The following is a 10,576-nucleotide window of genomic DNA, read 5'->3' on the forward strand; positions in this document are numbered from 1 at the left end:
TTAACTGAGCAACCTTGAGAATGGTGCTAGCTTTAAAAACACTTCAGAAAAACTCCTCTTTTTCCCAAATAAGAAGGGGGGGTAAGGTGGTGGGGGAACTACTGAAGTTGTTTTTCCCTAAGAACAGGCGTCCACTCTGCGGAGGTGCGTTACGTGCGGGGCCTGGCAGTTTCTGTCCAGTGCCTGCAGCTTGCAAAGGCGATTAATTCTGCTCATTCAAACGTGCACGCGGCCGCACCGCTCTCCCCTCGGCCCGCTCCTCCCGTCCCAGCGCCTCGCAAGGCGCCACCGAGGGCTCCGGGGCAAACAGGCAAAAACAGGTCAGAGACCCGTCCTGGAAGCTCTCTGGTTGCCCCCCACCTCCCTCCACGCCGAGACCCCCTTGGTCCCTCCTGACCCCGCGCACTGCCAACGCAGCTCCTCTGGGTCTCGCCTGCTGATGGCCTCGCGACAAACCGGCCGCACGCGCAGAAGCTGCGGGGATGCCACCTGCCCGGCCCCGGGAGGGCGCCGCGGAGGTGCGGGTTCCCTGGTCCCCACGGAGAAAACGCGGCCGGGGACAGCGCACGTAGGCAGAGGCGAGCCGGGGAGCCGGGCCTGCGGGGCGGCTCGGGTGGCCCCGCGTCCCCCACCCCGCTGCGCGTCCTTACCGGGCGCCGGCGGCCGCGGGCGTGCAGCAGGCAGGCGCGGGGACGGAACGCTCGGCCGGCTCCCGGGAGGCAGCGGCTTCGGCGCGGCGCCCCGCCCCGGGCTTTTATCCGCAGCGGGGAGGCGGCCCCCGCCCGCCCCTCGGGTATTTGCATACGGGGCCGGGCTGTGGCCGCCCGCGAGCCCCGGGTGCGCCCGCGGCGGGGTGGGGAGGTGGGTCCCGGCGGGATTCTGAGGACCATCGGGCGGGGCGGGTCTCCAGCCCACAACGTTGCAGAGTGCACGGGGCCAGCACGACCGAGAGGGGCGGGCGAGGCGAAGTCCTCGGGCCGGGGACGCCCGGCCCCCGCGGCCACCGCCTCGCTCTCCACCCCCACCCGGCGGTGACCCGGCACGGGGGCTCGGGAATCTTTGGGCGAGAGCACTGATCTGTGGGAAGAAGCGCAACAGGTCCACCTATGTTTTTGGAATGCACCTGGGCAGAGGACCAAGCCTTCCTGTCCGTGTGGGCGTGAGCGTGCCCGGGTCGCCAAGGAAACTCCCGGTCCCACGCGCCCACCTCACCTTACCCCAATGCGAAACGGCCCTGGATGTAGGAGGGATTTAAAAGGCAGGGTCTCACTACCGCGGTGTGCGATCCGTCCTCTTTGAAAAAAGAGGACGAACCCGCAGAAATTAACCTGGGAATGTTGAAAACAGAAAAGCTCTAAGAATTCATTTTCTCTGGAGTAAGAGGAGGAAGCGCGAGCATATCCTTCCCTGTGGACAATGTTTTCAGTGCTTTCTGGGAAAGATAAAAATCTCAGGATTATCTTTGGTGGAGGGTGTTGAAGAATTCCTTGAGAAATGAGATTCCCCTTACTAGATAAAACTAGTGAGACTATCAACCTACTGCCCAGAATGCTTTCGGATCTTTGGAAGGAAAGGTCAGGCGGAACTCTAGATGCTGGGATGAGAAGGCTCAGACGCAGCCCAGACAGGAGGCTTGTAAAGGTCACATGTCACACCACAATCCTGTTGTGGGTTCGGAATTAGCAGTTTGGAACTCCCAGCACCTGCACGGTGCCTCATCGGTATTGGGACACTCGTGTGCATTATTAGTCAGTCCTTGCAACATCTTCCTGAGGGAGGACACCTGAAACCAAGGGATGAGGAAACTTGGTGTGTACAGGGAGGTAAAAATGGTAATTCCAGAGAAGGAGTGGCCCTCTTGGACCTTCAACCCAGGGTCTCCAATCTTGTACTTGACCCAATAATGACATTTCTTTCCAGCTAGGCAAAATGGAACTGTAGAGCTGGGCACAAACTCAATTACAAAAGAGGATAGGAATGCCCCCAGAAGTTACACAAATGGCTGGGTGTCGTGTCTCTGGGGAATGACGTGGGATCCAAGGGTCCTTTGTCCTGCTCTCAGCCAGCCTGTGGGAGAATGAGTGCTTTCCATTTCAGACAACATTTTTCTTCAATATACTGAGCCATCGCCCTGGCTTCTCAGATGTTGGGCAACACATTTAGAAGTGTCCCCAACTTTGCTTCTGGCACCATTCTTTCCATAAATATGGCTTCCTCTAACACACTTGTTCCATGAAATAAAAGAAGAGTTCGACACAAAATAACATCTGGCTATCCGATTTAGAAGTTATTGAGGACCTACATTGTTCCTTGTCTTACTTAAAATCTTCTCACTCTGGGGATGCCTGGGTGGCTCAGTTGGTTAAGCGGCTGCCTTCGGCTCAGGTCATGATCCCAGCGTCCTGGGATGGAGTCCCACATCAGGCTCCTTGCTCAGCAGGGAGTCTGCTTCTCCCTCTGCCTCTGCCTGCCATTCTGTCTGCCTGTGTTCACGCTCTCTCTCTCTCTCTCTGACAAATAAATAAAAAAATCTTAAAAAAAAATCTTCCCACTCTGAATCTAAAATCTTTCTGATTATTGTACATCATGAGCTTCTTGTTACCTGTTGGAATGTGTGATCGTTGGTGGCTACTGCTGTAGAGGTAACTTGGCTGTTTCCAACTAACATTTTTCTGCTTATAAATGTAATTCTATGCTGCCTATAGAGAATTTGGAAAACACAGAAAAGTGTAAAGGAGAAAGTCAAAAAATCACCTGTATTTCCACAGTCTGAAAATAACCACAGTTAATAACTCTCTTTGTTACTTTTTAATACATATTCATATATACATACACAGACTTAGGCTTTGGGGCAGGACTGAGATTAGAAACTATTCATAAGGTTTGGCATCCTTCTGTTGCCTGTTTTTTCAAGATCAATAAATTATCAAGCCTATCTCATCAGTGAAGGATAATCCAAAGTCATCAGCAATTTCCTACAGCTCAGAACCGGAATCAGGTACATTTGATTTCAAAGGCAAATAAAGAGATCTTGTTGGACAACTTACATCTTAAAGAAAAGGGGGAAAAAAAAAAAAAACCACCTAGGGAGAGAGAGGGAGATGAAAACAGCACTGTCTTGCCCCGAGGGTCTTTCGATTTGCAGTGTTCAAAGGCAACATCTGTACTCATCAGTTTGGAACGGGCTTGTGTTATTCTTTCAAGTTTCCTATAATCAATCAGCCTTTAACACAGAGAAATGAGAAATCCACCCAAAGTCATGGAGCCTCGTCCATTGGTAGATCTGGAGAATACAAAACATCATTCCCACCCTGTAAGGGAAGTGGTTCCTTTTCATATACCAGCCGGAAGCAGCATTTAACAACCCAGGTTCAGTTCCTCCAATTGTTCCCATCCTGCCAAAGTCTGAAATCTATACCTAAATGACCAAAAGTTTACGTGCCCTGACCACAGCTTTGAAAATACCCACAGGTTATGGAAAGTGCTTCATAGACACGACCCGGGTTATAAAGAATACTACCTCTTCCTGGGACTGAAGGTGAGGAAGGAAATGCTATCGGCCTGGAATCATCTCCAGCTTACTATGAATTTGGCTTTGACTGCAGAGTCCAGAAATGTTTCTGCAGTTGGCACTGGTTATGTATGGAGCCAGCTGGAGTCTGTGCAAGACGGAACAGTCCCGTCAAGTTTGGGAACCAGAAGGACCAGGCTGGCCTACTTGGTCTGCTGTTCTCCGGCCTCTCCCAGATAGTGCCCTTTGAATCTCTTTGTTACTTCGTGGAAAGAACCCTCAGAGGATGCACCTTTCACTTAGCACAGACACAGAATTCCACCTGTCAGTGGCTCAAGTACATTTTTCAAGGCTTTTCTGAGAAGAACCCAGGGAAGTTTCTCTATAAGGACAGATCGCCGGGGGAGATGAGTATAAGTGGCGTTGTCCGCTGAGTCAGCAGGGTGTTGGAGAAACAGAGTAGGCTTTGGTATCAGGCGATTGGCTGAGCTGCTTCGCCTTGCTGAGCCGCGGGGTTCCCATCTGAAAACGGGGGACAATCAAGCCCATCTTTTAGGCTTGTCTTGCAGGTGAGAGAGAATAGCGTTGGAGGCTTCCAAGACAGTACTTGGAAGCTGCGGCGAGCTTGTCAGCATTCCCTTCACTTCCTTCTCTTGGATGCTCTGTAGAAAAGTTTTATACCCCAACCGTGCGCCATTGTAATAATGCCGCCGTGATGCCAGCATCTTTCTCCATGAGCCTGAAGTCCCTTGATCTATGTTTTCCCATTCAGCCAATACCCTTGTGATTTAAGGACAACTATCACGATGGCTTCTCCTCTGGTTGGACAAACCAAGGCCGTAAAGTCTCGTGATTTTTTTGATCAAGTTAAGGAGAAGGCTCATTTAAGGAGTGGTTGTTGGTTTTGTTTTGTTTTGTTTTGTTTTGTTTTTTCAGTATCTGCAAGGCAGTGGGGGGGTGGGGGAGGGGGCGCAAAAATAAATCCGTTTTCAATCTAGTGATTGAGGAAAGCGAGTGTGGTCAACAGAATTTTAAGGTGTCCTAGCTCACTAAGGTATGAACACAGACCCGGGAGCAGGACGGGAGATGCATAAAATGAGGTGTAAATGATCAAGAATGCCCTGGTCCTTGTTTCACAGATGAAAAAGCAGCCCGAGGAGATTAAGTGATCGAATCGGGAGCGCAGTTAATGGTAGACCTGGAACTTGGACTTCATTCTTCTACCTCCGTGTGCATATTGCTCAATCAGATCTAAGCTCCTCTCCACTGCCCTGTCCAAAGAACGAGTTAGCAGCCCTCCATCCATGACTCCCGTCCTGGCTCTTATATTCATTCACCAAGTGAAACTGAACAAGTGACTTGACTTTTGGGGGGCTCTAAAAGAGAATGTAAAATGTACCTGTTTTCTACGATTTTTCTGCGGATTCCTTGATACGGCACAGTGCCCCGCCCCTATTAAGTACCCGGTCCAGGTGTGCTTGGAGAATGAGCTTCCTTGGGTACTCTTGGCTTCTTTTCCTCCCTTTGTCTCTCTGTTCCAGGTGCCTTTCTCCCCCTCAGAGGGTTCTTTTGGAAGACACTGATTCCGCCCTGGCTGGGGCTCATTTGTCACTCACACGTTCAGTCACTTCAAACGTGTCTTTGATGTACTTAGCCCTGGACAAAGGAGAGCACAGCAAGTGCCTCGGGGAGAAGCTGTAGAGAAGAGCCACACGGGGCTTTGGGTTCTGGCTTTGGAACGAAGAGGATCTGACCTCCTGTCCCGTTTCTGGCATTTATTAACTTGACCTCCCGTCCCATTTCTGGTGTTTATTGACTTGCCACATACCCAAACTCCTTGGACTCCACTTTCCTTGCCTGGAAAATGGGGACTTTGAGGTCTACTTAGAGAATTATGATAAAAATGGAAAGAGATGGGCACCTCGGTGGCTCAGTCAGTTGGGCATCTGCCTTCAGCTCAGGTTGTGATCCCAGGGTCCTGGGACCGAGTCCCACATTGGGCTCCCTGCTTAGTTGAGAGTCTGCTTCTCCCTCCCCATCTGCTTCTCCCCCCAGCTCATGCTCTCTTTCTGTCTCTCTCTCTCTCTCAAATAAATAAAATCTTTAAAAAAAAATGGAAGAGAGGATGTGTGCAAATATTCCAATGTGCCCAACCCCAGTGTGCTTGTGTTTTTACTCTAGATCAGAGGTTTCTGCCCTACTCACTGTCACGTTCTTGGTGTTGAGTACCTGCTCAGGGGATATTTTTGGATCACCTAAAGCAAGAAGCTTAAATGCCGAGACTTCTTGGAGAATCAGGGGAGGCTAAGTGAGAATTTTTTTGCTCTTCTTAAATTGACTCTGTTTTAGAAATTTTACATGGTTTGACAAGGTCATGAAGATAGACTTCTGTGTGTGAATAGCGGCTCTGTATGTTAAACATTGGTGACATCCACAGTCATTTCATTATATTTATGAGACTGAAAATTAGAGACACCATACATGACCAACAAAGGGGAGTTGGGCAAACTAATAATGGTATAATCATGCTGCCACTGAAAATGTTTTAGAGGAGGGATGCCTGGGTGGCTCAGTTATTTAAGCAGCTGCTTTCAGCTCAGGGCATGATTCCAGGATCCTGGGATCAAGTCCCATGTGGGGGCTCCTTGCTCAGTGGGGAGCCTGCTTCTCCCTCTGCCTGCCACTCCCCTTGCTTGTGCTCTCTCTCTGACAAATAAATAAAATCTTTAAAAAAAAAAAGAAAGAAAATGTTTTAGAGGAATATTAAGTGACATTGTTAAGATTCCAACTGTGTAAGAAATAATATGTAAATGTAACAATACATGTGTCTATATCCCTCTTAAAAGGATATAAATCAAGATGTTAGAAGAGGTTATTGCTAGAAAGTGGCATGATAGGTGTGTCTTTTCCTTTGTTTGATCTTTGTGTTTTCAACTTTTTTAATAATAAACAAGTCATTTTTTAAAAGATTGTATTTATCTTTTAAAAAGAAAGAGACAGAGAGACAGCATGTGCGCACACACACGTGTGGGGAGGGGAAGAAGGAATCTCAAGCAGATGCCCTGCTGATCACGGGGCCCGATGCAGGGCTGGATGTCACGACTCTGAGATCAGGACCTGAGCCAAAATCAAGAATCAGATGCCTAAGTGACTGAGCCCCCCGGGTGCCCCTATAATAATTCATTCTTAAACTCAAGAAAAGTACTGAGCGATAGTAAAATCCACAGCCATCTAGACCACCAGGTGGCAGCCACTAAAATGCGATAATGCGCTACACATTCCACCTCCTGTTCCAAGCTCTGAAATCTACCGTCTTCCACTCGTCCTGCTCTACCCAACTCTTAATCTTAAATAGTCAAGGAGAGACGGAGAAATGGAAGAAATAGGTAGTTCCAGAGCTGGAATAGGGGGCAGGTAAAGAGACATAATGTCTTCAAATTACTCTTGAATTGTTCAAAATAATAATAATAATGTGTATATTACATATAAAGATATATGTATTTCTCACTTTTTACATAGGGTCTCACCATATGTCTATCTATGGAAATTCCTTGCGCTATTCTCGTTCCTTTTCTGTCATTGTTAAATTATATTTAAATAAAAAGAAAATCTCCCTTCACAGGCCTGCCAGAAGTGGCATTGAAGAGAGAGGTCCTGTTCCCCACCTCTGCTTACAGCCTGGCCCCACTCTGGGCCTCGAGGCCGATATAAATCTATCCCTGTTCACTCAGTCACCACAGGAAAGCATAGCAGTCCCCAGGTCATCGTTCCCATCTCACTCCTTCTGTCCATCTTCCTATCCCTCCTCAAGCCCTCAGCCCCTGTACCTGTGCCCTCGGCAACTCACAACCCTCAACGGCACATGCCTGGCGTTCCAACTTCTTTCACTGTCCCTCACCTTTTGGCGCTGACCTCAACCTGGCTTTCCCTGAGGCCGCCATTTTGCTCCCAGCTCTCTCTCAAGTGGAGGCTGCTTTTCACCCCCACACCTACTAGAGCTGGGGCTCCAGTGGGAAATACCCTCCTTGCTCCCTCTTGCCGCTTCCAGGTTCTTCTTCCTCCAACCCCCTAACACCTCTCCCCAGATTTGAATCTCTGCTGTCTCGTCCAGTGGAACTCCGCTGCATCCAGTGGAAAGGAAACATTTTCTAACTGTGCTGCCTTCCCTATGTGGCAGACACTGGCCTTGTGTCTATTGGGCACTTATGGCTAGTGACCCTAAGGAGTGGAATTTTACCTTTTATTTAATTTGTATTAATTTAAATTTGACTAGTCACACACGGAGGGTGGCCACCATATTGGACAGCATAGCTTAGACATACCATCTGCTTCCGCTTCATATGGTGCTCCACAGACCCCCAAAGCTCAAAGAGTTTAGTTCCCCACACATCCTTTCTCTTAACACTTGGTGATGGCACCATATACTGAAATGATTCCGGTCATACCCTGGTCTCTTACTTCTTTGAACCATTCTCCTTCAGTGATGGTGTCCAGCTGTCTTTTACTCCTGCGGTCTTAGCCTTCAATATTACCACTGACTGGGACCCCTCAGTGGTCTCGGTACCCGGAGTCTGCTCTCTGACTACTGCCACATCCAAAAATAAAGGGACTGATCTTCCCCTATTGCCCCAAAAGAACGACATCTTCCCTGCCTCCCTTTCCTTTTAGTAGAACATCTGCTGGAGAAAAGAATGTTTGTAAATCCTACCTGTATGCTTTTGACGTGTCTATAAATCTTTTTTAAAACCGCAGAAGCCTCTGGCTGATATTACAACCCAGAGAGGTCTTCCTTAAGGCTCCAGGAACCACCCCTTTGAAATGTAAACACCAAGAACCAAGCCTTCCTGTTACTGCTTGTCATAGAAATACGAAAAGTTTTCTTTTTTTCTTTAGATAAAGGCAGTTAGCCAACATAGATGGCGACCTCAGTAACCAGGGATGGATTATTTCCCCCCCAAAAAACACCCCCTTACTTTCCTAGTGCCCTCCCTGTGCATCCCCCTGGGACCAACATCCATCGTCTCCTCATACTTTACGAGCCATATACTGATTCTGCCGCTTTGCCCGCCCTTTCAGCTCTCTTGACCCTTATTTGTTTTGCTTTCCTTGATGGCCAGAAAAATCCAGCCCTGGGAAAACCCACCTGTCGGCCTGTGATGTGCCTGTGTCACGCAGCTATGTGTAGTCGGAGCAAACACAGGACCACGCTGATGGTCTTGAAGGAAACAGAGAATGTGTCAGGCTGAGATGCGCGGCTGGTGAATCCCGTCAAGTGAAAGTGTAGGGAGGAAAATTCTCCTCCAGCCTGGTTCAATCTCCGGCTGGACCCAATAATCAGAAGGGCATAAAACAGATTCATGGGAGAAAAGCACAGAAATTTTATTAAATGTTTACCTGGGAGCCTTCACAAGACAACGAAGACCAGAAGACCAGAGCAGAGCAGGAAGCTTTTATTCTCTTAGGCATAGAATAATCAATTTGTGAATTGATCAGACAAAGAGGTTTGGACTAGGTGTAGGAGGTAGAGAAGAAGTAACTAGGAAGATAAAGGCTAGTATAAGTAGGCTTGTTTGTACAGATTTCTTGACTCTACACTCCCCTCCAGTTTCCCTTGGCACTCATGACCGGGACCCTACATCGCGCCTTTGATACAGTCAGTAATGTCCTCTGTTTCCCTGTTCCATTTTACCTCCCACTCTTCTGGACAAGTATTTCCAAACTCTCCTCTCCCCTCATATGTTCAATTTCTCTTCTCCCAGCTCTGTCCTCGGCAGAGAACTTCGGTAATTCTCTGAGAAGAGGAAAACAATCAAAGGAGATGCCCAACACCATCTACAAAGATTAAGTCATAATGGATCACAGACCTCAGTGAACGAGTGGAAGCTATAAAGTCCTTAGAAGAAAGCAGAGCAGTCAGTCTTTGCGATCTTGGGCTGAGGAAAACTTTCTTAGGTGTGACACCAAGATCACAAATAGCAAAAGAAAACAAAATTGAATAAATAAAAACAAAAATAAAAAATAAATGACTTCTGGGACGCCTGGGTGGCTCAGTGGGTTAAGCCTCTGCCTTTGGCTCAGGTCACGATCCCAAGGTCCTGGGATCGAGCCCCGCATCGGGCTTTCTGCTCCGCAGGGAGCCTGCTTCCTCCTCTCTCTGCATGCCTGTCTGCTTACCTGTGATCTCTGTCTGTCAAATAAATAAATAAAGTCTTCAAAAATAAATAAATAAATAACTTCTGTGCTTCAAAAAGACTGCGTTAGAAACTGGAAAGACAACCCACAGAAGGGCAGAAGATATTTGCAAATCATATGCCCGATGAGGAACTTGTATCTAGAATTTATAAAGAACTCTGATGAACTGAATAATAGAAAGACAACTCAGTTAAAAATGGGCAATGGATCTGAATAGACAGTCTCCAAAGATGATATATAGAAGGCCAGTAAGCATATGAAAATGTACTCAAATATCATCCGTCTTTAAAGAAATTTAAAAAAACACTATGAGACACCACTTCATACATACTAAGATGGCTATTATTTAAAAAAAAAAAAAAGGAAGAAAGGGGAAGGGGACAGAAGGCAAGGCAAGTGTTGACAAAGACGTGGGCATGTTGGAACCCTCATACACGGCTGGCAGGAATACAAAATGGTGCAGCCACTTTGGAAAACAATTCGGCAATTCCTTAAATGTTATCCAGTGACCAGATGGCTCAGCAATTCCACTCCTAGGTACATACCAAAGAAATGAAGACAATGTCCACACGAAAACCTGGACTCATGTGTTAATAACAGTATTATTCACAATAGCCGAAGACTGGAAACCACCCAAATGCTCATCAGCCAGCAAAGAGGTAAAGAGCCCTTGCTATGTCCATCCAGGGGACTCTTACTCAGCCATGACAAGGAATGGGGTGTTGACGCAGGCTTTACCGTGGACGATCCTTGCAAACATGGTGCTAGGTGAAGGGGCTAGGTGACAGGCTCGTCACAAAAGACCGTGTTATTATAAGATTCCTTTATATAAAATATCTAGAATAGTCCAGTCACTGAGGCAGAAAGTAGATG

The 10,576-nt window shown here is 47.7% G+C and overlaps 1 protein-coding gene across 5 annotated transcripts in view; it reads right to left on the minus strand.

The window, feature by feature from the left end:
* The window catches only part of ATP6V1C2 (ATPase H+ transporting V1 subunit C2), a 53,377-nt gene extending 52,635 nt beyond the window's left edge, over positions 1-742 (minus strand). For all 5 annotated transcript variants that reach the window (XM_059132641.1, XM_059132638.1, XM_059132639.1 and 2 more), the window contains exon 1: positions 651-742. The gene's annotated coding sequence lies outside the window, so the exon portion shown is untranslated. The remainder of the gene's footprint in view (positions 1-650) is intronic.
* Positions 743-10,576: the final 9,834 nt, after the last annotated feature.

Source organism: Mustela lutreola, chromosome 9, assembly GCF_030435805.1.
Source record: "Mustela lutreola isolate mMusLut2 chromosome 9, mMusLut2.pri, whole genome shotgun sequence".
Classification (NCBI taxonomy): domain Eukaryota; kingdom Metazoa; phylum Chordata; class Mammalia; order Carnivora; family Mustelidae; genus Mustela; species Mustela lutreola.